This window comes from Hemitrygon akajei, chromosome 10 (assembly GCF_048418815.1).
Source record: "Hemitrygon akajei chromosome 10, sHemAka1.3, whole genome shotgun sequence".
NCBI classification, from domain to species: Eukaryota; Metazoa; Chordata; class Chondrichthyes; order Myliobatiformes; family Dasyatidae; genus Hemitrygon; species Hemitrygon akajei.
The window spans coordinates 57,110,357-57,135,177 of NC_133133.1; the positions used below are offsets into that span (position 1 = coordinate 57,110,357).

Sequence of the window (24,821 nt, forward strand, 5' to 3'; positions counted from 1 at the left end):
CTTGTGAATGCAATGGATAACAGGTTAAAATGAATCAAAACCAATGGGGAAGATTGGAGAGTGAATGGAATTGAAATCTTAATTCTAAGCTTCACATTTGCTCTTGTTTGTCACTTGAAGTTATTTTATTGTTTGTTCTTGTATTTCGGTGGTCGGCCATGGCTCTATTGATAATCATAGCAAATAATTACTTCCGTCAATTTTTCTTGGGAGTTACAAAATGAAGACATTCCATCTGTAATTTCAGTTGCAGCAGATGAGTTCCTGGGCCTTAGGAAGACCTACAAGTGCTTAAAAATCTCAAAAGATATGGATATTAGCTACTTATTCTACCAGGAACAGAGAATCTGGAAGCTGAACTGAAATGGAACAGAGGCTGGGTGTTTAAAGAGGAAACAGGGGCTCTAGGAGTTTAAGAGAAGAGGGAATAGAAATTTTGAAAGTTTTTAAATAGCATGAAGAGTGACCTGGAATGTTCAGTAAAGTAGTTTATAGTAAAATAGTTTAAAATATGAGCAGAGGCCCAGGCTGTCACTGAAGAGCCGCAGAGCATCCCATAGGCAGAGGTGAAGAGGGAGATGTCATTGCCCATGTCTACAACAACAACAAAGGTAGAGAGAGTGATGAGATCCTGTCAGTAGACTTTATGGAGCCAAGAAAGAAGTTAAATACCAATACGTGATGCTAGTTGATACAGAAATATTAAGGCAGAGCAGATGAATGACTTGCTGAAGAAATAATATAGAAGGGATGGCTTTAGAAACTTGAGGAATTGTACCATGTCTGAGGGAGGGGGAGCTCCACAACCAAGGTGAGTTGCACGTCAGCAGGAACAAGATCAATATCCTCAAGGTGGAGATTGCTTATACCGTGGGGAAGGATTAAAGTAATTTGGCAAATGGAAGGAAATGGAATCAGAAGGGAAGAAAACAAGGCTATAAATAGAACATAGGGATTCAGGTGAAAGACTATTTAGAAAAACTAAGGGGAAGATTATAGAGCAGGATAATGACAGGGGTAATGATAACCAGAACATATCAGAAAGGTTCAGAATGTATAAAGGTAAGTGTGCATTGGTAAGCAGAGTTGGACTGATAAAGGAAATGAAATTCTTTTACCTGAATGCATGAATCATTTTTAACAAATGAGATATTAGGCTAATAGAAATAAATGGGAAAGAGCAAAGAACCATTACAGAGACTGATTGCAAGGTATGATCAAAGTTAGGAATTAAATATTCAGACATATTTGACATTAGGCAGATGAGAGGTGGTGTGTTAACTCTGTTAACAAAGGATCAGATCATAACAATGCTGAGGAATGATACTGGTTCTGAAAATCAAGATGTAGAGTTGGTCTGGTCAGAAATAGGAAGTAACAAGAATAAGATGTTGCTGATGGGAGTAGTTTAATGGCTCCCTTACAGTAGCTGTATAGTAAATCATGAAATAATGGACTTTATAATCATGCCTATTTTAATTATCATACAGACTGAATAAATTAAATTTGCAATGGTAGGCTTGAGGACAAGTTCATATAGGGTATTCAACACTGTTTCTTAGAACAATCTATTGAGAAACCAATCAGTGAATAAGCTATTTGTAGTTTGCATTGTGCAATAAGACAAGATTATTAATACTCACATAGTGAAGGATCCCCAAAAACAGAGAGATCATAGCATGGTAGAATTTCAAAATCAGTTTGAGAGAGAACAATCTGGGTATGAAATTAGTGTCCTAAGTGTAAATAAGGGCAATTATAATGGCATGAGTTCAGAGTTTCTAAGTGGACCAACAAGATAGGTAAATAGGTAAGGTGGCAGATCAGGCAAGTTGTCAAATACTCAAGTATTTTGTATGTCTCAGTATGTATGGGAAAGAAAGGCTGTGATGGAGGTACACAATCTATGGCTAACTGGTGGTTAAGGATGATTATCAAACTTAAAGGAAATGCAAATAATATTACAAAAATTTTTGGTGAGTCTAAGCATAAGCAAGCAAGTTTATTTGTATAGCACGTTTCAAACACAATGCGGTTCAAAGTCCTTTACATAGAACAAGATATAAAAATCAAACATCAAATTTCAGGCAACATATGCGTATAAAATCACACAAAAAATAGATATGATAAATAGAAGCTGCAGTGCAGGAGATTCCAATTAAAAGCTACAAAAGAGAAGTTTTAAGCCTCGATTTAAAAGAGCTTAAAGTTGGGGCAGACTTCTGATCCTCTCAAAGGTTATTCCAGATACGTGAGGCATAATAACTAAAAACCGTGTCACCATGTTTAGTTTTGACCCTGGGGGCGGTAAACAGACCTGAGAGCTCGGGAAGGTTCATAATCCAGCGAGAGATCGGAGATGTATTTTGGACCATTCAGTGCTTTATAAACCAGTAGTAATATTTTAAAGTCAATCCTCTGATGGACAGGAAGTCAGTCTAGTGATCTGAGAAATGGACTGATGTGTTCTACTTTCCTGGTCTCAGCGAGGACTCTAGCAGCAGTGATCTGGATGAACTGCAGCTGTCTGAGGGATTTTTTACAGAGACCTGTGAAAACACCGTTACAGTAGTCAAACCTACTAAAATAAATGCATGGACAAGTTTTTCTAGATCTTGCTGAGACATAAGCCTGTGACATAAACTTTTGCTATATTTTCCAAGTCATGACTTGACAAAGCAACCTATTTCGGTGAAGCATACTTCTGGCAGCTCAACACCAACCAGGACAAATCGAACTGCAGGAACTGCAGTTCCCACTCCCTAAATATTCTTCCCCTCCATTACTAACACAAGTGGACACAGTGTGATGTATCTCCAAAATGTATAGCAGTTTTTCACTACGCTAGTTCCCATACCCAAGACCTCTACCATCAAGATGGAAAGGGTAAGTAGAGACATGGGAATGCCATTAGCTTCATGTTCCTCTCCAGTTTGCAAACAATCAAGACTTGGAAATACACTGCAATTCTTTCCATGTCACTGGGCCAAAATCATGGAACTGCCCAATTAAGAGTATTATGAGAGCACTTTTACCAGAAGGACTGCAGTTGCTCAAGAAGGTAGCTCATTGTTTTCTGAAGGCCATAAGGGATGGGAAATAAACACTGGCCTTGCCGGAGATGCCCATATTTTGAAAAACGAATACACAAAAAAAATCTGACAATTAACAGTACTCATTTATCTTCACAGGTAAAATATGGCCAACATTCTATTTCCCTATTATATTCCTGTGTTTGGACAGCGGGGTACGGAGATCATGCAAAGTGAACCGAATTTATAAAGAGCTTGTGGAAGCACAGGAATAATTGGTAATTTGTTCAGTCCTGCAGAGAACCATCTGTCATTGACAACACTCAAATCTCTGGCACAGAATATCTTCACAGCTTGTTCCATCAGTCTGTCAATAGTTGGAGAACTGCCACTTGCGATAAGACTTATTTTGCATCAAGTATATGTCAATATTTATTAAAAAAAAAGACAAATGATAATCAAACAGGAAGAACCAGACTACTAATGTTGTACTTGCTCTTCATACAGAGGAAAATGTGCCTTTTGAGAATAAAGCTAGATTTGGGGTGATGGAATCTACCAGACTAATCTGAACTACTCAACCTTTCTTCTTATGCCAACCCTTTCATCCCATGAATCAACCTGATGAGCCGACTCAGCTCTAGTCCAGTGCAAGTATTTTATTTCTTAATCATAGAGGAAAAATCTGTATGCGATATCTAAACTCCCTTTTAATATTTGATATCTCTCAAAACAAAGACCATTATTGCATCAGATTTTCTGTACATGTATGTTGATCTATCTTGTTTCATGTACGAGGATTGTCAGGTCCCTTTGTACCATGTTTTGTAGTCTCACTCCATTTAAGTAAGAGCTGACTCCCATTATAGGGTGTCAAAGGCAATCTTACTAAATTGTATGATTATAGCTTCACATCTTGTCAGGAGTCTATAGGACAACAGCTTTAAGAGTGTCTGGAGCTGCAATATCCAAGCCATATGCAATATGGTATTCTAGGTAACTGGAATGTTAAGAATGTATTAAAGTCAGCTGGTTTTGCATTGCAATGTGTATACCCATGTGCACTAGGTTAGTACTGCTACATTAAGAAAAGTTATTGAGTTCTGTATTCCTTGCCATTTCCACCCTTCCTTGAAGACAGGTCATCTAATGGTCCTTAGTTGAACCAATTACATTAGCTAATATTTATAACCAAAAGATTCAAAGTCCCAGAATCTCTATCTTGATTGTATCTGAACCTATCCTGGGCCCAACACATTGATGCAATCATCAAAGAGGCACATTAGTGGCCCTACTTCATTCGGAGTTTGGGAGATTTGGTATGTCACCAAAGCCTCTTTTCAAATTTCTATAGACATGCTGTGGACAGCATTCTAACTAGTTGATTCACAGCCTGGTATGTAGCCTCCAATGCGCAGGATCGCAAGAAGCTGCAGAGGATTATGGGCTCAGCCAGCTCCATCATGGGCACAGCCCTCCCCACCATTGAGGACGTCCTCACGAGGGGATGCCTCAAGAAGTTAGCATCCGTCATTAAGGACCTTCACCACTCAGGACATACCCATTTCTTGTTACTGCCATCAGCAGGAGATGCATTTAGCAACAGCTTCTACTCCTCTGCCATCAGATTTCTGAACAGTCCATAAGTACCAACTTATTATTCCTCTTTATCGCATTATTTATTTATTTATTTATTTATTTATGTGCTTTGTAGATTTTTATGTCTTTGCACTGTACTGCTGCCACAAGCATAAAATTTCACATGTGTCAGGAATAATATATTTTATTCTGAGTCTGGTATTTATATGTGAAGATATTGAGCATTATGATCACATAAGATAGTCCAAATATAAGGTTCCAGTTTAAAATGATCTATTTCGATTTATAATTCAATACCCTCCACATAGATGTCTGAACATTTGCAGTATTTAATAATGTGTTTATGTTACTAGAAATCTTTCTTTGACATTCAACATCTTGTCCTTTTCCACTTTTGGCAGTAAATGCCTATCGTTGTTTTTGAACTGACCTAAAATTAGCTGCATTCAAGTCAGTAGGGGTATTTTTTTGGAAATTTCCCTGTTGGGAAATTTCCCTGTTGGGAAATTTGACCTGATGGCAGCATATGACAGCATTATCTCTGAATGATGTGTAGCTTCTTCCAGCAGATTAAATGAAAGATAATAACATCAGGAACAGGTGTAATTGGATGAAGTTTCTGTCCACAAAAAAAAGCAGAGTTGGAAAATGACCTTTTCACTACCATTCCTTAAGCTATTGTTTCATAGTGGAAAAATCAGTAATCTTATTTTATGTGGTCACAGCAATTTTTAATTCAGTGAGCTAAACTGCCTTCGGCTTACAGATCTCAAAAGCAGAATTGCTTGTAAAAAACTAAATAAATTTTGTCCATTACTGTCTGGTAATTTAGTTATCTTCTCTGAAAAATCTAATAGATTTATGAGGCTTCTAAAACATGCTGTTAGTTCCTTATGGTGGTCCTTGACAAGATCTTGTAAAATATTCTTAAGCAATTTCCCCTTCACTTATTCCTGTTTTTAATAACAGGATTATAACAACCACATTCCACTACCTAGAAATAATTAATATATTTATTGAGCTCCTAAGATATGATGCATGCAAGAAACTTCTCTCATTGAAGACTCTATGATATGAGGGGTGATTGATAAGTTTGTGGCCTAAGGTAGAAGGAGTCAATTTTAGAAAACCTAGCACATTTATTTTTCAACATAGTCCCTTCCTACATTTACACATTTAGTCCAGTGGTCGTGGAGCATACAGATGCCTTCTTTGTAGAAGTCGGTGTCTTGGACCTCCAGAAGTGATCCACAACAGGGGTGATTGATAAGTTTGTGGCCTAAGGTAGAAGGAGATGAGTTATACAGCTCTTGTTACATGCACATACAGTTCATCTCCTTGATCTGCCAGGGTGATGCTGCCGGGGTCGAAGTGCTCGGCGGAGATGGTGCTCGGTGTCGGAGGGCTGGTCGGAGGCTCGAAGTTTTCGGATGGACTCTGTGTTGGCTGTGTTCCAGAGCATCTCTGGAAACCCCGAGTGCTATATTGGCAAGTTGCGGCGCTGGAGGTTCATGGCAGGAAGAGTTTTTCTTCCTTCTACCGTCTGCGTGAGATAATGGGCTGTCGGGACTTTGAGACTTTCTTTTAAACCGTGCGACGGACTGCTCTTTATCAGATCACGGTATTGCTTTGCACTGTTGAAACTATGTGTTAACTATAACTATATGTAATTATGTGGTTTTGTGTAGGTCTTGTAGCTTTAGTTTTGTCTGTTGGGTTTGTAGTTCCTTTCCGGGGAACGTGCTAAGATGGTAGTGCGATATCAATACGCAGCACCCTCTCCGGACTCTGGATTGGGGATTACCAAATGTTATGTGGTTTTTCTTGTGTGGTCTGTTTTGTGCTTTTTCGTGATATCATCCTGGAGAACGTTGTCTCATTTTTTAACTGCATTGTATTTGTGGTTTATAAATGACAATAAACTGAATCTGAATCTGAATCTGAGTGATTATGCAGAAAGTTTGAAGTTAATTAATTCATCTCCTTCTACCTTAGGCCACGAAGTTATCAATCACCCCTGCTGTGGAATCCTTCTGGAGGTGCAAGATCCGTATGCTCCACGACTGCCGGACTAAGTGTGTAAACATAGGAAGGGACTATGTTGAAAAATAAATGTGCTAGGTTTTCTAAAATTGACTCCTTCTACCTTAGGCCACAAACTTATCAATCACCCCACGTATATCCTATCTGTTCTAGGTGCTCTATATTCAGCAGACTTTGCAGATTTTAGATACAAATTCCGTACACAATGAAATTTAACGCCTGCATGAAACTCACAGTGTAAACAAGATACACGGGAATAACAACTACTACAGTGAATACAGTAATGAGTGCAGAACAATGAACTGGTGTAGAGAACAGTAATGCAAACTGAAGTCATGCAAAGGAAATGCGAACGTGATAGGAGAACTAAGGGTTGAAGAATGTGGCAGCACCACTGGAAAGGGGATGTGAAAGAGTTAATTGGTTTGTATTTTTGATTGCACTGGGAAGGAGCTATTTTTGGCTTTCAAACTCCTTTATTTTCTCCCAGGACATAAGTTCAAAGTTCAAGGTACATTTATTATCAAAGTATGTATGCTATATGGATGAATGAAAAAGGAATAGTCTTGGATGGCAGGCAACTTGATGGTGCTGTGAGCTGTCCTGATGTAATGCCCTGTGAAAATGAACTGAATAGAAGGGTGTGATGAGCCTGTGATGAACAGAGCAATATTTACTACTCTCTGCAGGTTCCAACCATACGGGGTTGAGCAATTGTCATACCAGCAGGATACTTTTCGTAGCACTTCTGTAGAAGCTCAAAAGAATCTTCATAGACAAGCCAACTCTTCTCAGACTCCTGAGAAAGTGCATATGCTGATGAGCTGAATTGATCACCTCATCAGTATGGAGGAACCAGGAGTGGTTTTTGATGATATGGATGCTCAGAAATTTGATCCTGTTGACTGACCTCTTCAGCAGTTCTGCTGATGAAAACTAATTGACAACTTCCCTGCCCTATTCCCACTCCCCTTTATTCTTCTTGTATCCTGAAATCCATCGACCTCTATTTGAAATGCAATAAATGAAAGGACCTCTGCAACCTTCCTGGGTACAGCATTCCAAAGATTCATCATGTCCCGTGAGAACAAATTCTTGTTTCAGACCTAAATGGCCTACCCTTTATTTTGGCTGTGTTATCTGTTTCTAGATTGCTCAGCTAGAAGAAATCTTATCTTAATACCTTTCGTAATAAGCCCTCCAAGAATTCAGTACATTTCAATATTCATTTTTTGTTCTTCTAAGTCCTAGAGTATTGAGGCCCAGTCTCCTTAATCCCTTCCCTTACGACAGACCTGCCATGGCAGTAGTGGCAAATCTTCACTGCACTTATTCTATAGCAGTTCTATTCTTGATACATCTATGGTAAGGAGACCAAAATTATACACCCGATGTGGTCTCATATATTGTAGTTGTAGTATTTACATATGTATTCAAATCCTCTTGTATTAAGGCCAACAGACTATTGATCTTCTGAAATGCCTGCACAGCAAATGTTAACTTTCAATAAGTTATGGCCCAGTTCCCTTTGAATATTAACATTTCTCAGTCTCTTACTCTTTAAGAGGCATTGATCATGTGGATAGCCAGAGGCATTTTCCCAGGGCTGAAATGGCTAACACAAGGGGGCATAGTTTTAAGATGCTTGGAAGTAGGTACAAGGGGGATGTACTTGTAAGTGTCAGAGGTAAGTTTTTCACACAGAGAGTGGTGGGTGCGTGGAATGTACTGCCAACGAAGATGGTAGAGGCAAATACAACAGGGTCTTTTAAGAGACTCTTAGATAGGTATATGGAGCTTAGAAAAGTAGAGGGTTATGTGGTAGGGAAATTCTAGGCAGTTTCTAGAGTAGGTTACATGGTTGGCACAACATTGTGGGCTGAAGGGTCTGTAATTTGCTGTAGATTTCTATGTTTCTATGTTTAAAAATACACAGAATTTGCTTTTTCCTGTCAAATAGGAACTTCACATTTTCCCCATTGTACTGTATCTACCATGCTGTGACCCACCCTTTTAACTTGTTGATGTCACCCAAAGCCTCTTTGCTTTCTCATTACTCCTCAAATCCTCATCTAATTTTGTGGGATATGAGACAAGTTGGGGATACAGATTGTGAACATTTGGGGACCAAGCACCAATCTCTGTAGTTTCTCCAGCAGTCACAGCCTGATATTTTATTTAATCCATTGGAAGATGTTGCACAGCATTCAGAGAAGGATCTATTTACTTGCACTTTCTATTTTCTATTTGTTAACTAACTCTCAATTCATACTGGTAGCTTACCACTAATTCAATGTACTCCAACTTCCTTTGTGGGATCGAATCAAAAGCCTTCTAAAAATTCAAATGATCAGTTCCACGTATTTTGGATACATCCTCAATGACTATCAAAAGATGAATCAATTAATCAATGTTTTCATTTTCCTAAATTCACAATGGCTCTTCTCAAAGTATTATGTTCTATATGTCTTGATATTATATCTTTCATTGTCAATTCCTGAAGGTTTGCAGTTACCAATGTCAAGCTACAAGGTCTGCAGCTCCTTGTGTTCTCTCTTTGTCCTTTCTTAAAAACTTGGTCACATTTGATGCTCCCTGATCTGCAATAACAATCCCAGAATCTATAGAATTTTATAACTTGATAACCAGAGCATTTTTTAATTGCTTTGTCATTCCTCTCAAGACACGAGGAAGTAGATCATCAGGTCATTGGAATTTAGCAGCTTTTGTGCTCTTTGAATTCTCTGGTAGGTTTTTTTTTACTAATACTGATCTTTTTTACATCAATATGGGTGATGCCAACAGGCTCAATAAACTGATTAGAAAGGCTGGCTCTGTTATAGGAGTCAAACTGGACACACTGCAGGCTTCTGGAAAATCCTGGCAATTTTGGACAATGTTTCTCACGCTCTGCATGCCACCATGGCTGAACAGAGGAGCACTTTCAGTAATAGACTAAGACAACTGCGCTGCTCCAAAGAGCACTATATGAGGTCATTCTTACCCTCGGCCACTTGGCTCTATAATGAGTCAACCCATAGCTGGGGAAGTGATGACCCCCTCCTGTTAGACTGTTTGAGGTAACTTATTTTTTTATCCTTCTTATTTCTCTTTTACTATTGTATATCTGTGAATATGTAATGCTACTATGACACTAATTTCCTTTGGGATCAATAAAATATCTATCTATATCTACATTCTCATTTTTGGTGTATCCTTAGTTCTCCAGCATTTCTGGGAGTTTTTTCATGTCTTCCTTCATGAAGATATAAAGTATTTATTTAATTCCTCTGCAATTCCCATATTTCCAGTTATAAATTCTTTCTCTTTCTGTCACAAATATTCATTAGAAATTTTCCTTTCTAAGTACCTAGAGAATATCTCACTGTGTTTTATAGTCCATGCTAGTTAGTTTGTTTTTTCTTTCTTTATTGCTTTCTTGGTCTTCCTGTGTTGAATCTAAAACACCCCCAGTCCTTAGGCTTCCTGTTTTTTCTAGCAAATTTATGAGACTTTTCCTTAAATTCAATACTATGTTAAATTCCTTTAGTAATGCATGGTTAGATTTCTTCTGTTGAGGCTTGTGCCTTAAAGGACTGCATGTTTGTTGTAAATTGTGTATTATTTCTTCAAATGTTAGCTGTTGCCATCCTAGCCCGCTTCACTATCCCACTCCACATGCCTCCGTAGTTCTGCTTGTTCAGATTGAAAATCCTGGTTTCAAATTGAAACATTACTTCTGAATTTAAGGTACAATTATATCACTCTTTCCTTGGTGACCCTTAACCAGAGGGTTATTAATTAACTCTTGTCACAGAGTACTAGATGCAAAACAGATTGTATTCCATTTCTGAACTAGAAATCCATTTCGGGAGCTAGTCCTGCACATTATTAGTGCTAATTTAATTTCTGAGATTATGTAAAGATTGAAATTCCACTATTACTACATGGCAAGGATTTCTAATTTCCTTATTTATACTATGCCCTACATCACTAGAAAAATACCAATGCCATGTTGATTCAATCTGAAATGTGTCTCTAATCTGCATTAAGAAGCACTGAAATAAATATTGCTTAGAACTCATAATAATTTAGGTTAACTTTTTCTATCCCTTGCTAATGTAAACTCATCTTGAAGCAAAAATGTAATTTTATCAACTCAATGATAAATGGATTTTCTCTCATTGGAATGTTTAACAAATTGGCCAAAATTATAAAAGCTATCTCTTGTTCTCAGGGCCATCACAACGTAACAAATTTCTAAAGTATTACTAATAGCATACTCACTGCACATCCATGTATCAGAGAATTAAGTGCAGTCTCAGCATGCCTACAGGACTGCAATATGAGACTAACATTTTTCCAGATAATTTGCTTAGCATTACTCATGAACTGAGCATAGGTTTGCTTGGTGTGAGACGAGGCAAACACGGACTGATATTGTTAGTCCTCTCATCAAGGAAGCCTAGGCTCACTTACTTCATGACTGATGTTAAGCAGATTATCTGGAAAAACATTGGTCTGTTTTTGTAGCGGACCTGCAGGCATTCTGAGATGGAGTGGGTGTACTATTCAGCGTGCCTTTCCTCTACTTATGACGTGATGAAGAGACCAAAATGACCATGAATCATACATAAAGTTATCCTTTTAAATAGTCACACTTTTAAAGAGATTTTGCTCTGATAATACCAAATGCTATTTATTTGTATCACCTATTTGTTCTTGCACAACCATGACTCCCCTGTATTTTGCTGAGGCTTCAGTTTCCCTAAAGTTAGATGTTACCCACCACTGGTGCAACAGTGCAGAACATCATTACTTGGAACAAGGCCACCTACTAAAATTTACAGCTGAGCACTGATGTAAGTAAGTGTTGATCTTCTTGTTCCCCGTACACCAACCCTTTTACAGAGCTCCAAAGCTCATCTGGAGATGAACATCCCCCTGTGGGATAGGTAATGCAAAAGATCTGAAGAAATGCCCATCTGTCCCCTCTCTGATGGCACCCTAGGGCAAGTCATCTGTCTTGTACCGCGGCTAATTTGAAGGCGCTGGGAATTATTTAAAAATAGATTCAGGAGTTGACATGAAAAGGCAAGCTGCTGGCAAGAAGTTCTGGATCATGGCTTTTCAGCAGCTTTGCCAAGTTGTTCCATATTTTAGAGTTGATCTTGTTACATTGTTTTTCAATCAGGTCAATACTGAACCTAGTGCAACTACAAAATGAGCCAGAATCATTTGTCTGGGGCACGGAATAATCAGACCTCTCATTCACTCTGCACACTGTCCTCAACAAATCCAAATATTCACCTCAATGTAAGCAACATATTTGCAACACACACTTCATTAACTATTTGAACAATTGTGTATGCTTATTCCAGTACATTCCATAACATTTACATTATTAGATAACATACACATTTATTTCTGTGCCCACTGTTTTAAAATCTTCAGAATTCAAGTTAAGATCTGCAAAAGCAAAATAATTTTATTTTGATTCTGAATTAATATTGTAAAGAAAATTGAGTGAGTAGTTTTCGTATATATAGGGTACACATTCTAACTATTTTCTAGTACAATATTTCAGATTCAACATTTTATAAATACCATAATAAGTTGGACCAGTACCTGAAACATTTTAAAATTAACACGTACAAAATACTGGAGGAACTCAGCAGATCAAGCAGTATCCATGGAGAGAAATAAAAAGTCGACATTATGGGCTGAGATCCGAAACATTGACCCTTCATTCCTCTCCACACGGCTGCCTGGCACGTTTGTGTTACTTTGGATTTCCAGCATCTGCAGAGTCTCTTGTGTTTTAAGTTTTAAAATTCATTTTAATTAATGCAATTTTGCATATCTCAGGCAGTTTTGACTAGCATTTTGGATACAGTCCTAGAACAGTTCTGCTGAATTATGTAAGGTAAGTTTGTCACTCAATGTGAGGTTTAAAATATTAAAATATAGCTTTCATTCATACAATTAGGTTATTCTCTGATAGGATATTCTGTGACTGAAATACAGTCCTAGGAAATGAGGCTCATTTGTCAATTGAAGTGTTCAATCTCGAAATGACAGTAATGTATCATTCTTTCTTCATTCATGTTGTTTCATCTGACACCTTTCACCATTATTTCATGATAAATGGTAATACATTTTGCATTGTGCACATGGCATTGATTGGTCCAAATACCCTGTTAAATAAACCAGACACCCAGCTAATAAATTGGATTTATGCAAGAGTAAATGTATAGTACTCCAGTAAGTACATTTACTCCATTGAGGAAATGTACTTACTGACATAATATAAATTTCCTCAATGGATAAAAAAAAATCCTGACATGCAGGTCTTTTAAATAGTAACAAGAAATGTCTCTGTCCTTGCTATGTTTGTGACTCTGGTATTTACACCTTAGAAGTAAAGAGGGTGACTATTAGGCATGAATAATAGATTATCTTGCACATTTAATGGAAACAACCATTACAGCTCAAACTGACAGTAAAAAGGGAGGAATTATCTGTTGAACAAGACAATCTCCCAAACTGAGTCCTTCTTTTCTTAATCTTGGTGTAGTTCAGCATGTTGAACCAACATACAAAATCTATGGAGAACTCCGAGCTATAACCAACTTCAACTGACTCATCCACAGTTCCAGCAGTGCATGAATCATTGTGCTCTGTGGAATATTTATTCCTGTATCTATTGTTTGTTCTTCTTTTAACCTTTCATTCTTGCACTGTATGTACGTAGTTCATTCTGAAAATAGTTTCTCAACATAGCTGATTTTACTCGTCTGCGATCATTGGGCAGGATCTAAAAGGAGAGGTCCGAAACAAAACCATGGATCGTGCAGGGTGGGCTGCAGTGCTGGGAATGAGAGTTTGGGTAGAGGAGTGTCTGATTTGATGTGGATGCAGATTATTTAGGACCAAGCTGAAGTACATCCGCAAAAGTGAGTACGTCTTACTTTAGATAAATAGAATAAGAAAATAAACTTCATCCTCTGTTGCAAGCATTAAACACGCGATATCATAGAATATTGATCATCATTTCTGAATGTCAGTTGTGTTGACTACACTCTAACTAGACCAGACTGTGTACCTCCCGAGCCTCTGACCATAACTGCTGTCCATCATCCTTGTCCATTGGGACTTACATTTTCTGGAAGTAGAAAGAGGAATGAGACGACTGTCCACATGTAGTGATTAGCGTGATGTTATCGCAGCTCGAGACGTCAGAGTTCAATTCTGGCACCATCTGTAAGGAGTGCTCCCCGTGGAAGGTGTGCGTTTTCCCCTGATGCTCTGGTTTCCTCCCAAAGTCCAAAGACGTACGGGTAGTTTAGTTGTAAATTGTCCTGTGGTATCGGGGGTTGTGGGGTTTCTGGGGTGGCGGGGCTTGAACAGCTCTGAGCTGTGTCACTAAATGAACCAATGAAGGAATACTGGGCTTGGTGACTGAGGACCCATTACCAGAGCTCGCTGATAGCTCTTGATAGCTCCATTGTAAACAGTTTTAAATATACTTGAAAAACAGATTAAAAACAACTATATTTAAAAGCAAAAAATAGATCTAAAAGACTACTTTAAGAATATTAAAGCAATAAAACAATTAAAAGATTAAAATAAAATAAACTTCTCAAGTCCTTACCTGCACATCTTTTCCCACAGAGTTGACAAACTCATACAAATGACTGAGAAACTTAAAAAAAAGATCCAGCTTTACAAGTCCATCTTTCAACAGCAGACTCTGTTTTTAAAAAGCATAAACTAACTGAGGTCCCAGCAATTACTAGCTGACTCCTAAAGTCAGAATTCTACCACTCAACAAACATGAAACAAACATGATTTAAGAATGAATAAGGGACATTCAGCTTGACTATGAGAGAGAAAACATAAACAAGACATTTACATTTTTGGCTCAGTGATCATTGATTGTTTTCCTCATTTCGTGTTCAATTATTCTAAAAATTCCATCCACAACTTTCCAACATGCTTCCTCTCCTGTTGTTGGCAAATGAGACAGGCAGTATTTCTCCTATGGATCCTGATTATCTGCCAATGTGCAAAGATCTGAATGTCAAATTAAAATGGCTTTTAAAAGCAGAGAACTGAAGATGCTGGAAATCTGAAGTATTAAAAAAAATCCAAAAACTGCGGGAAATTCTCATTTGTGGAAAGATGAACAGAGATAATGTTTTAAGTCCATAAAGGGTTATTAATTTGAAATATTAACTTTGTTAATCGCCCCACTGATGCTGCTGAATTGCTGAGTAGCCGCAACACTTTCTATTTTTATTTTAATAATGCTGCAGACCTAAATTAGTTTGCACTTTAATCATGTCTGCAAGCCCCTGTGATCAAAAGCCTTTTGGGATACAGGACAGCTGCACATCTATCCAGTCGGAAGGAGCTCCTGACACTTTGATTTCAAAACATTTTCTGGTGCTTAGGCTCCAGAGGCAGATTTCATGTTTTAGGCTAGAATGTACTGGAGTCAAAGATGCAGACCCGTTAGCTTTCAGGATGAGAAACCTCCATTCTGCAATGTTTGCGAATTTACCATGTTAACAATGATGACAACTGCCACTCTCAGGAATGAGAGAGGCAACAGAGAGTGGTGGCCAAAGTTTGGCCCATCAGGGGCACAATCCTCCCTCCTCTGGCACCATCAAAAGGAGGTGTTGCTTCAACATCATCAAGGGTCCCCACCATTTGGGGTCATGCCCCCTAATGAGGTACAGAAACTTAATGCCCTACATCACCAGGTACAAAAACAACTCATTTCTGTATACTCTATATTCTGTACCTGCTGCTACAGGTGAGCTTTTCATTGTACTGTACCTCACACACTTGTGCACATGACAATATATTCAACGTGAACTTGTACTTGGGATCATTTTGCAGGTATTTAAGGGAATCAAAGGACGTTGTGTTGGTGTAAGTAAGCACAGCAGATCAGCCATGATCTTATTGAGAGGTGGAACAAGCACTAGGGGTTAGTTGGTGTTAGGCCCTCATACTAGCCAGGTAAGAAAAGATCTTAAATTTAAAGTCTGCTTTATTAGTCAGATTCAAACAATTTGTTTAGCTGCTGTCCTTGGGTTTTTACAGAACATTCTGGATTTCTCAGTGCAGTGCCAGGTGAAGACACCAGGATAAATTAATTACTTATCTTCATCCCTAGTATCCCTTGATAGTGCCAATCCTCTCATACCATGATCACTAGCCTGATACCCATTAAAAATGCAAGCTCCTGATTTTGTATAGATGCTGCTATTGAAGCCCTCTCTGTAATGCTAGTCTCTGATGCACCCCTCAGCTGCCAGTGTCAATTTTCCTGTTCCTCTCACTCCATTCATTGCCTACCCAATTGCCAGCCTCCCATTAACCCCAGCAACCCACACTCCCATGTTGGCCTCCAATCTTTGTCACGTCTGCTATGATGGTCTATGATGGTCACTCTCCCAACTCTCGCTGCTTTGGCCTGAGACCAGTAAGAAAACCCAGCTTCAAGTCTGCACATTCTCAGTTCTGGAAATATCTCAGTCACTTAACGCCCAAGACCATGGAGTTGGGATTTGAATTAGGCTTTCAGTAGAGGACAGTTGTCCATATTGGTTACCGGCACCCCATTGTTGCGCCCAAATCGTCCATGCCTTATGGCCCACCAGAACTTCTGGACGTTATTGCATTACCACTATGTAATGACCCTGAGCTTTCAACTTTAATCTTTCTGTCCCTTTTGTGTGGAAAGCTCAAAGTTCAGAATCTCTTCAGAATTTACACTGAGGAAAAAGACAGACTAAAATCTCTCACTCACCAGAAACTTGTCACTTAGAGGTCTGAATCCATCAATTCAAGGGATGTGTTTTTTCATCCACCTTGTATTTGTATAAGAACTACACTTGCCGATAATCAGAATCATTTTCTCCATTCTTGAACTGGCAATAACATTCCTCTGTGTGTTTTTCATCTTGTTGCTTACTGTTGTTTCCCTTGTTTGCAGATTTATGGCATTCTCCTTCCCCTCAAGCCTGCACTGTTCTCTTTTCTCTGTGTATTTGGGCAAACCTCCTCATCTGGCATTGTGCCTGTGCAGCCTCCAGTCTCAACACTTCCAACTCACAGCAGCATTCTTTATACTTCTCATCTGCTGTTGACTCTAGCTTCCTATCCATGTCCTTTGGAGCCTTGTTATTTATTTTTAAGCAATAATAAAGGTACAAGTCCAGGCTATTCAACCTTGCTTGTCTTCCTTTATCTTCTCTGGACTTGGTAATCCACTTGGATTTGTCTCCTAACCTAGATATTAGGATTCAGTTTAAGATACAACAATTTGATTTTATTCTAGTTCCTTTTTTTCTCTGCTGAACCTTAAGTTAAATGGTCAAACGTTTGGCTCTTGTGAAATGTGGCATCATCTCCGAACATCTTGGTTAAATCAGAACCAGAATCAGGTTTATTTTCATTGACTTGTATGTTGTGTTATAGTACTATGCAAAAGTCTTAGACTCTACTGTTTATATAGCTAGGATGAAGGATTTTGCACAGGACTGTATTTGTCAAAGTGAAGTGGAGAGCGAGTTTGTAAATCTGATGGGAGCAAAGGATGTTGTGAATGGTGAGGGTGCGGGACAGGCAGCAGATAAGGAGTGCCAGGGGCGGGGGTGGCGTGGGTGCAGGTACACCCAGACCTGAGACACCAGGCAAGGCCAATTGATTTCAAACAATTGGCTTATTGCTTACTACAGTATGGTGCAATACATAAAATTATTACAGTACTGTGCAAAAGTTCTAGCCACCCTAGCTATATATACCCGTATGTACCCAAGACTTTTACACAGTACTATAGGTGCCAAAACTCACCACCATGAACTTTGACGCAACGTACCAGAATCAGTACAGATGATTTTGAGACAGGTGTTTGTGACAGACCAAATATCTCAGGGTGCAATCAGTTTCCTCAAAACAGTAAAAATAACAAATTCTTGACTTATCTTACAGTTTTGGACCAAATATGAGAATACTCTGAAATAATGTCAGCAGAGTTCCATCAGAAGACTTACTAAAACCTTCCATTTTTTTCCCAGGATAGATCTTATAGCAAAGAGAAACGAATCTTATAGCAAAAAGAAAAAAAATGCTGGCTGAACATTCCTGGTCAGCAAGCATCCGTGGAGAGAACTAAACAGATTATCTGCTTTCCATCTCTCAGTACAGATGATGACTGTCCATTTTCCTCCAGCATTTGTTTTTTGCTCTTGGTTCCATTATCTACAGTCCCTTGCATCTCCAATAAATTTGACAGCAAGAATTCCCCATTAAAACAGTCAGTATATTGCTTACTTTTGAAGGCCAGTGCAAGAGCATGCAAATCAGCCATGATTGAATGATAGAACAGACTTGACGGGCTGAATAGCTCAATCCTGCTCCTATGTCTTATGGTCAGAGTAAAGAATTAACCTAAGAAGGTTACACTGAAATACAGCAATCAATATTAATTATACACAGTGGAACTTTAAATTCCTCGGCATTATCGTTTCATTGGACCTGTCCCGGGCTCAGCATGTAAATATAATTATGAAGAAAGCATGACAGTGCCCCTACTTCCTTAGGGGTTTGCAAATATTCAGCACGACATCTAAAACTGTGACAAACCTCCACAGATGTGCGGTGGAGAGTATATTGACTGTCGCATCACAGCCTGGTATGGAAATGCCAATGTCCTTGAACAGAAGATCCTTCAAAAAGCAGTGGATGTGGCCCAGTCCATCAGGCGTAAAGCCCTACACACCACTGAGCGCATTATAGGGAGTGCAGTCGCAGGAAAGCAGCATCCATCATTGAGGACCCCACCACCCAGGACATGCTCGCTTCTCTCTGCTGCCATCAGGAAGAAGGTGCAGGAGCCTTAGGACTCACACAGCTAGGTTCAGAAACAGTCATTACCCCTCAACCATCAGTTTCTTCAACCAAAGGGGATAATTTTACTCAACTTCACTTGCCCCATCATTGAAATGTTTCTACAACCTATGGACTCACTTTCAAGGACACTTCATCTCATGTTCTTGATATTTCTTGCTTATTTATTTATTATTATTTCTTTCCTTTTCTAATTGAACAGCTTGTTGTCTTTTGCACACTGGTTGGTGCAGTCTTTCATTGATTCTATTATGGTTATTATTCTATTATGAATTTATTGAGCATACCCACAAGAAAATGAATCTCAGGGCTGTATATGGTGACATATATGTACTTTGATAATAAATTTACTTTAAACTTTGGTAAATTGGGATTTATCATGACCAATACATTTTGGCCCAATTAAATGACTGCCCGAATTAGCCGAGGTTTCATGGAAATAGTTAAAATACATAAGAAGACACACAACCATTTAACTGAGTAACAAATTATGTATTTAAATGAAAGACAGAACAGATTAGAACACTGTCAATATTACTACACTATAAAGTGGTGTATTAGTTCCTAATAGTGTCACAACCACGAATTCAGCAGCATATCAGATTCAGCAATTGCGCTCGTGAATGTTCATGTGTCAGCTAATTATTAGTTCATTGTGATAGTACTTAACTCCATTCATTCTGTCGCGGTATTTGTCAAGGCTTGGACATAGCTACACTTCGTTACCTCCATTCCGCCTTGCCTGAGAAATTGGACTGTCGGGTCAACGGTCTGTGAAGACTAGCGGTATTCGTTTTATTCTTCGTTGCTCTTTTCAGCCTCAGTGTAGGCTTCGTTTTCCATTTGAGTGTTTTAGTTAATGGTCCTGTTTGGCCTAGCATTTATTGTTTTGTTTTCCCTTTAACACTGTTCGCATTAAAGTCTGTGAACTATTGACTCGCTTCAGTGTCTCTTACTCTGCACTTGGGCCATATCCAAATCTGGTGACAAATAGTTATCGATGGAGGAATTGATCCAGTGTACACTGCTGTGTTCCTTTGATTGACTGTAAATGAACGCAATCAGCGCAGACACCTAGTGTAGATAATGGACTGCCTACATACAATTGTTTTGATAAAGGCATTCTTCAAATATTCATTTTCATTGTAACATTCACGATGATTGTCAGTACTTTCAAATTCCTCATAGTTCCTTACTTGTTGAAGTGGAGGAATCGTTTCATTTTCACTTCTGGCTATTTCTGGTATCTCCAATACCAAATAGTTGAAAATGCAGTGAGCAAAACAGTTCTGACTAGTCTTACAGCTTATTTCTCACCATCAGTGACACAAATCATAAACCTATACAACTGACACTATTTAAAAACTGTTTGCTCTAAGCATGGTATACTGTCCAATGACCATGCATGTGCAAATGACTAACACTAGTTAGAAACTGTTTGGCAACAATCTCCTGCCCCACTGAAGTGGCATAGTGTCCTAAATAAACAAAGAGAATCCCGGCTGTTTTCTCAATTAGTTTTGTTCCGTAAGAGTTGGTCCAAATAAGTGGCTGCCCTGATTAACTGACAGCCCAATTAACCAGAATCCACTGTATTTTATTTTTGAATAGGCTACAATACTGTATTTGTGTGTTAAGATAGAGAATTTTAATTCCCTATTTCTGATCCCTGCATTATATGTCTAATAGGAAAATAAAAGCTGTCAGAGAAGATAAGGAAAACAGCTCAGGCTATTTATACCATATAATGATGGTGTGACTCTCCTCCAGGTAATATCTGTACCTCCTACCACAATACACCAGATTAAAGCTAGATGAGCTTCAGCCTCCCAAAATGAGAAGATGAAAGATTTCTGCAATAATAAACAGATTAGTCCTTCAATTTATCACTTAAAGTTTCAGAGAGTGCCTCAGGTGCAAAGCTGTCTTTGTCCTATCTGGATCTTATCAAAACAATTCTTGCTAGGATGACACAGATGCTAAAAGATGTGAGTCAGAGTGGCAAGGAAGAGACAGGTGATGAAATTCAGGCATCTCACACTTTCAGTGACGAACACGGGCGGGAGAGGCTGCCTACTCTAACAGAAAAATACTGAATGCTTTTCTGATTAGGCTGGTTTTATCTAATTGATTGTGTCATTTCCGGACTCAAACCAATTCTGTGCTCCAATTCCATTATTCCCAATTTCTGGGAATAGAACCATAGAACATTACAGCACAGAAACAATAAATGTTGGGAATTAGACATCAGATGCAGATTACAAGCAAAACTCACATTTTTCTAAATGATCTCTAAAATGTATTTATACAATTTGAGAACATCAGCTGTCATACTAATTGCAGCAAACTCTGTGAGAAATTCTTTTTATACATAGGCAGTGTGAGCAACGTGAGCATGTCTCATTGACACTTGTCGGCTCTCCAATTCATAGTGCGACAATGTGAGAACTATCAATATGTCATACCAATTTCTGCCAGTTATTGTATTTACACAAATGAAGAGTGAGAAACCTCACTGTGTCACTCTGGTATCCTTCAATTACCCGACATGATGTGATGATGGGCTAAGAAATCCCAGCAGAACTCCGCTGTGCTCATCCCCTATTCTGTAAATGTAGCAGACTTTCAGACAAAATTACCACATCAAGGTGATGCTTATGTCAGTTATACTGCTTATGTAGTTGCAGCAGTAAAAAATAGATGCCTGTTCACTAATTTATATGCTGACAATGAAAGAAGAACATTTGTACATCATTCATACCCAGTGACTGGGACATTGCATAAAATGACACAACATCACCCACTCTTTGTACTGTGCTAACGAGGGGAATTCTGTTTGTGGGCAACAACGTGGAAGGTGGCAGCTCACATTGCATGTATGATAGCGAGTGGGTAAGAAATATTCTGGTGGCCATGAACTAATTATTCATTCCAAGGAGTGTGAAGAACATTCGGGTGTGGAAATGGAACTGATCCTATTAATATGGCAAATTGTGAGCGATGTGAGAACAGCACACTCATACTCATTAATGTAAAAAGAACAGAAAATGCTGGAAATACTTATTATGCTATGCAATGTCAGTGGCGAAGAAAACAGGTTTAATAGTTCAGGGTAATGTCCTTATGTTAGAAGTAGGACATTTTTAGAAAGCATGTTTTAAGCTAGAGAGAAGCGGGAGAGGTGAAGAACACAAAGATGCTTCAGCGGAGACCAATTATTTATGAGGTGGTTCATTACCTCTGCCACTTCTGTGTGCTGGATGAATGGAACTGCGATTCTCAATATCATCCCGAATTCCTTTCTTCATTTGGAGCAGTCATGGGTCACAGATTCCTTGGAGTTAGTGGGGATGTTGGATTTCCTCAGGGAGACTTGGAGCACATCCTTGAATCTGTTTTCTCTGTCAGCATGGCAATATATTCCTGTGACTGAGTTCAGAATAGGGAGTCTGCTCCCAGGCCTGTGAATGATGGCCTGCCCAACATAAATGACTAAGTGTGACTATGGTCTCAGTGCTGGGACTATTGCTTTGGGAGCCGGCCAGCTACTGATGTTCTCTTTACTGAGCCACCATTTAAACACTAACAATCTGCTGTTCATTACATTCTTTATAACCTAATCTGCAGCAATATTATGGGTTATTTTTAGTAATAGTTGAGTCAACGAGTCCTTCAACATTCCTACCATTGCAAAATGATTTTTTTTTTGTTGGACAGCTAAGCTTATCTATTTTGTTTCATTATTGAAATATGAAATCTGCATCATACCAAATCCAAACAAAGCCTGCCTGCAATATCCAGGTTCTTAGTTAAAAATCAACAGTCCTCTCATCTGCTGTGCGTTTCAGCAGTATTCTCAAAGGGCAGCTTGAACCTACTATGAACTCAATAATCCGGTGCATTCCATACAACACCAACTTTCACTTATTTTGCTGGCCGGTAAACATTATTTTTCTGTCTTGTAGAAATGTGTGGCATCTGCCAAGAATACTCTGGCTCCCAAAGATTCGGCTGGTCTGTGTCGGCTGATATTTTCCCCAACATTCCATTCCTCCTACTGACATTCTCTGAAGGTTTAAACTGGAGAGACATTACTCTACTTGTGATGTATAAAACACATATTGTAATCTGCTCATTACAGAATTGGGAGGTTAAACCTGTGAAAGATTTTATTAGTTAAGGCTTACTGCCAAATCACAATCGGGTTTATCACTGATATATGTTGTGAAATTTGTTGCTTTGTGGCATTTATAGTAAAAACACTATACATTACAATAAGAAGTATGTAAATATAAATAAGCAGTCTAAAAGAGAGCAAAATAATGAGGCAGTATTCATGGGTTCAGCATTTGTTCAGACATCTGATGTGGGAGGGGAAGAAGCTGTTCTGTAATGTTCAGTGTGTGTCTTCAGGGTTCTGTACCTCTACCCTGATGGTAGTAATGAGAAGAGGGCATTTCCTGGGTGGTGGGGGTCCTTAATGATGGATGTCCTCTTTTTGAGGCAATGTCTTTTGAAGATGTCTTCGATGCTGGGGAAGCTGGTGTCCATGGTGGAGCTGGCTGAGCTTACAACTCTCTGCAGCTTTTTCCAATCCCGTGCGTTGGTCCCTCTATACCAGACAGTAATGCTCTCCACAGTACATCTGTAAAAATTTGCTGGAGTCTTTGGTGACAAACCAAATCTCCTCAAATTCTCAATGAAGTATATCCACTCTCATGCCTTTTTCATAATTCCATCAACGTGTTGGTCCTAGGATAGCTATTCAGTGATGTTGATAGCCAGGAACTTGAAGCTGATTATCCTTTCCACTGCTGACCCCTCAGTGAAGATTGGTGTATATTCTCCTAACTTCCCCTTCCTGAAGTCCTCAATTAATTCCTTGATCTTATTGATGTTGAGTGCAAGATTGTTGTTATGACATCACTCAGCCAGCTAACCTATCTCTCTCCTGTACACCTCCTTGTTACCATCTGAGATTGAAAAATACAATTTGGAGATTGTATATGGCATGTTTTGTATGGCCTCTGGTCTCACTGTTTAGTGGTGAAGATGAGAGAACTTCCAATCTACTCAAAACATCATGTTTATTGATGCACTAAATCTGTATATTTCTCTCTCTCTCTGCAACGGAGAGGAGAGTTGCAGGAGAGATGGTGATGGAAGCAAGAAAGCAAAACATGAGTCCAGATTCTATTTGAGCAGCTCAATCATGACCTTGTTTAATTCTCATTATTTATCATTCCCCGATACTATGATGAAAAGCAACATATGAAAACCAAAGAAAAACAAAGGCTGTTCTGTTCTTCTTCAGTGCATTGTTAGATGAACATAGACACAGTCTGAGGTGTACCTATCCATTGATATTTGTGGCCAAGTGGCTAAGGCATTGGTCTAGTGATATGAAGGTTACTAGTTTGAGCCTCAGCTGAGGCAGCATGTTGTGTCCTTGAGCAAGGTACTTAACCACACATTGCTCTGCGATGACGCCGGTGCCAAGCTGTATCGGCCTAGTGCCCTTCTCTTGGACAACACCAGTGGCATGGAGAAGGGGAGACTTGCAGCTTGGGCAAATGCCGGTCTTCCATACAACCTTGCCCAGGCCTCAGTCAACATTGAAATCGATGGACATCCGAAGAAGAAAGAAGAAGAAGAAGAAGAAGAAGAAGAAGAAGGAGAAGACTCATTCATTGATACTCTACTCATCCATTGATATTCATTATATTCTACTCATCCATTGATATTCTACTCATTCATTCAGTAGGCTTGATGCAAAGAACATTGTGCGTGGCATACCACTTACTTATTTTATATTACACAATACATAAAACTTCCTGACTGTTTGCAAGACATTCTTTGTTATAGTGAGTCTAATTTTCAAGCAGTCATTCACCAATTTCTGTGCAAAGACGGTGTAATATTTAATCACTAGAGCTCAGATATATACGAAACCTCTTTTTACCAGGCACCACTAAAGAGCCGACTTATTAGCCCCTTGCTAACAGCCACTGGACTCAGTAGTAAGAAAAACACCTTTCTCAAACTCTGTATGCCTAGAGTTGGTATGACTTGGATCCCACCAAAACTGGGGAGTTGAGATGTCTCGACCACCTGAACCCTAATCTGCATGAATATTGTGCAAATACTGCCCCCATGCAATTAGCAATCAGCAAGAAATAACAGATTGTGTACTGCATACAATTATAAAGAAAGTATATT

The 24,821-nt window shown here is 38.9% G+C and overlaps 1 protein-coding gene across 10 annotated transcripts in view; it reads right to left on the reverse strand.

Moving 5' to 3' along the window:
* Positions 1-24,821, reverse strand: part of drp2 (dystrophin related protein 2) — a 400,551-nt gene that overhangs the window by 96,740 nt on the left and 278,990 nt on the right. For 3 of the 10 annotated variants that reach the window (XM_073058379.1, XM_073058371.1, XM_073058381.1), the window contains exon 1: positions 16,501-16,696. The exons of 3 other annotated variants lie outside the window; for them this stretch is intronic. The gene's annotated coding sequence lies outside the window, so the exon portion shown is untranslated. Of the gene's footprint in view, positions 1-2,317; positions 2,550-14,328; positions 14,465-16,500; positions 16,697-21,840; positions 22,060-24,821 lie in introns of those variants that run through there. 4 more of the 10 variants (XM_073058372.1, XM_073058374.1, XM_073058377.1 and 1 more) reach the window with 4 other exon arrangements.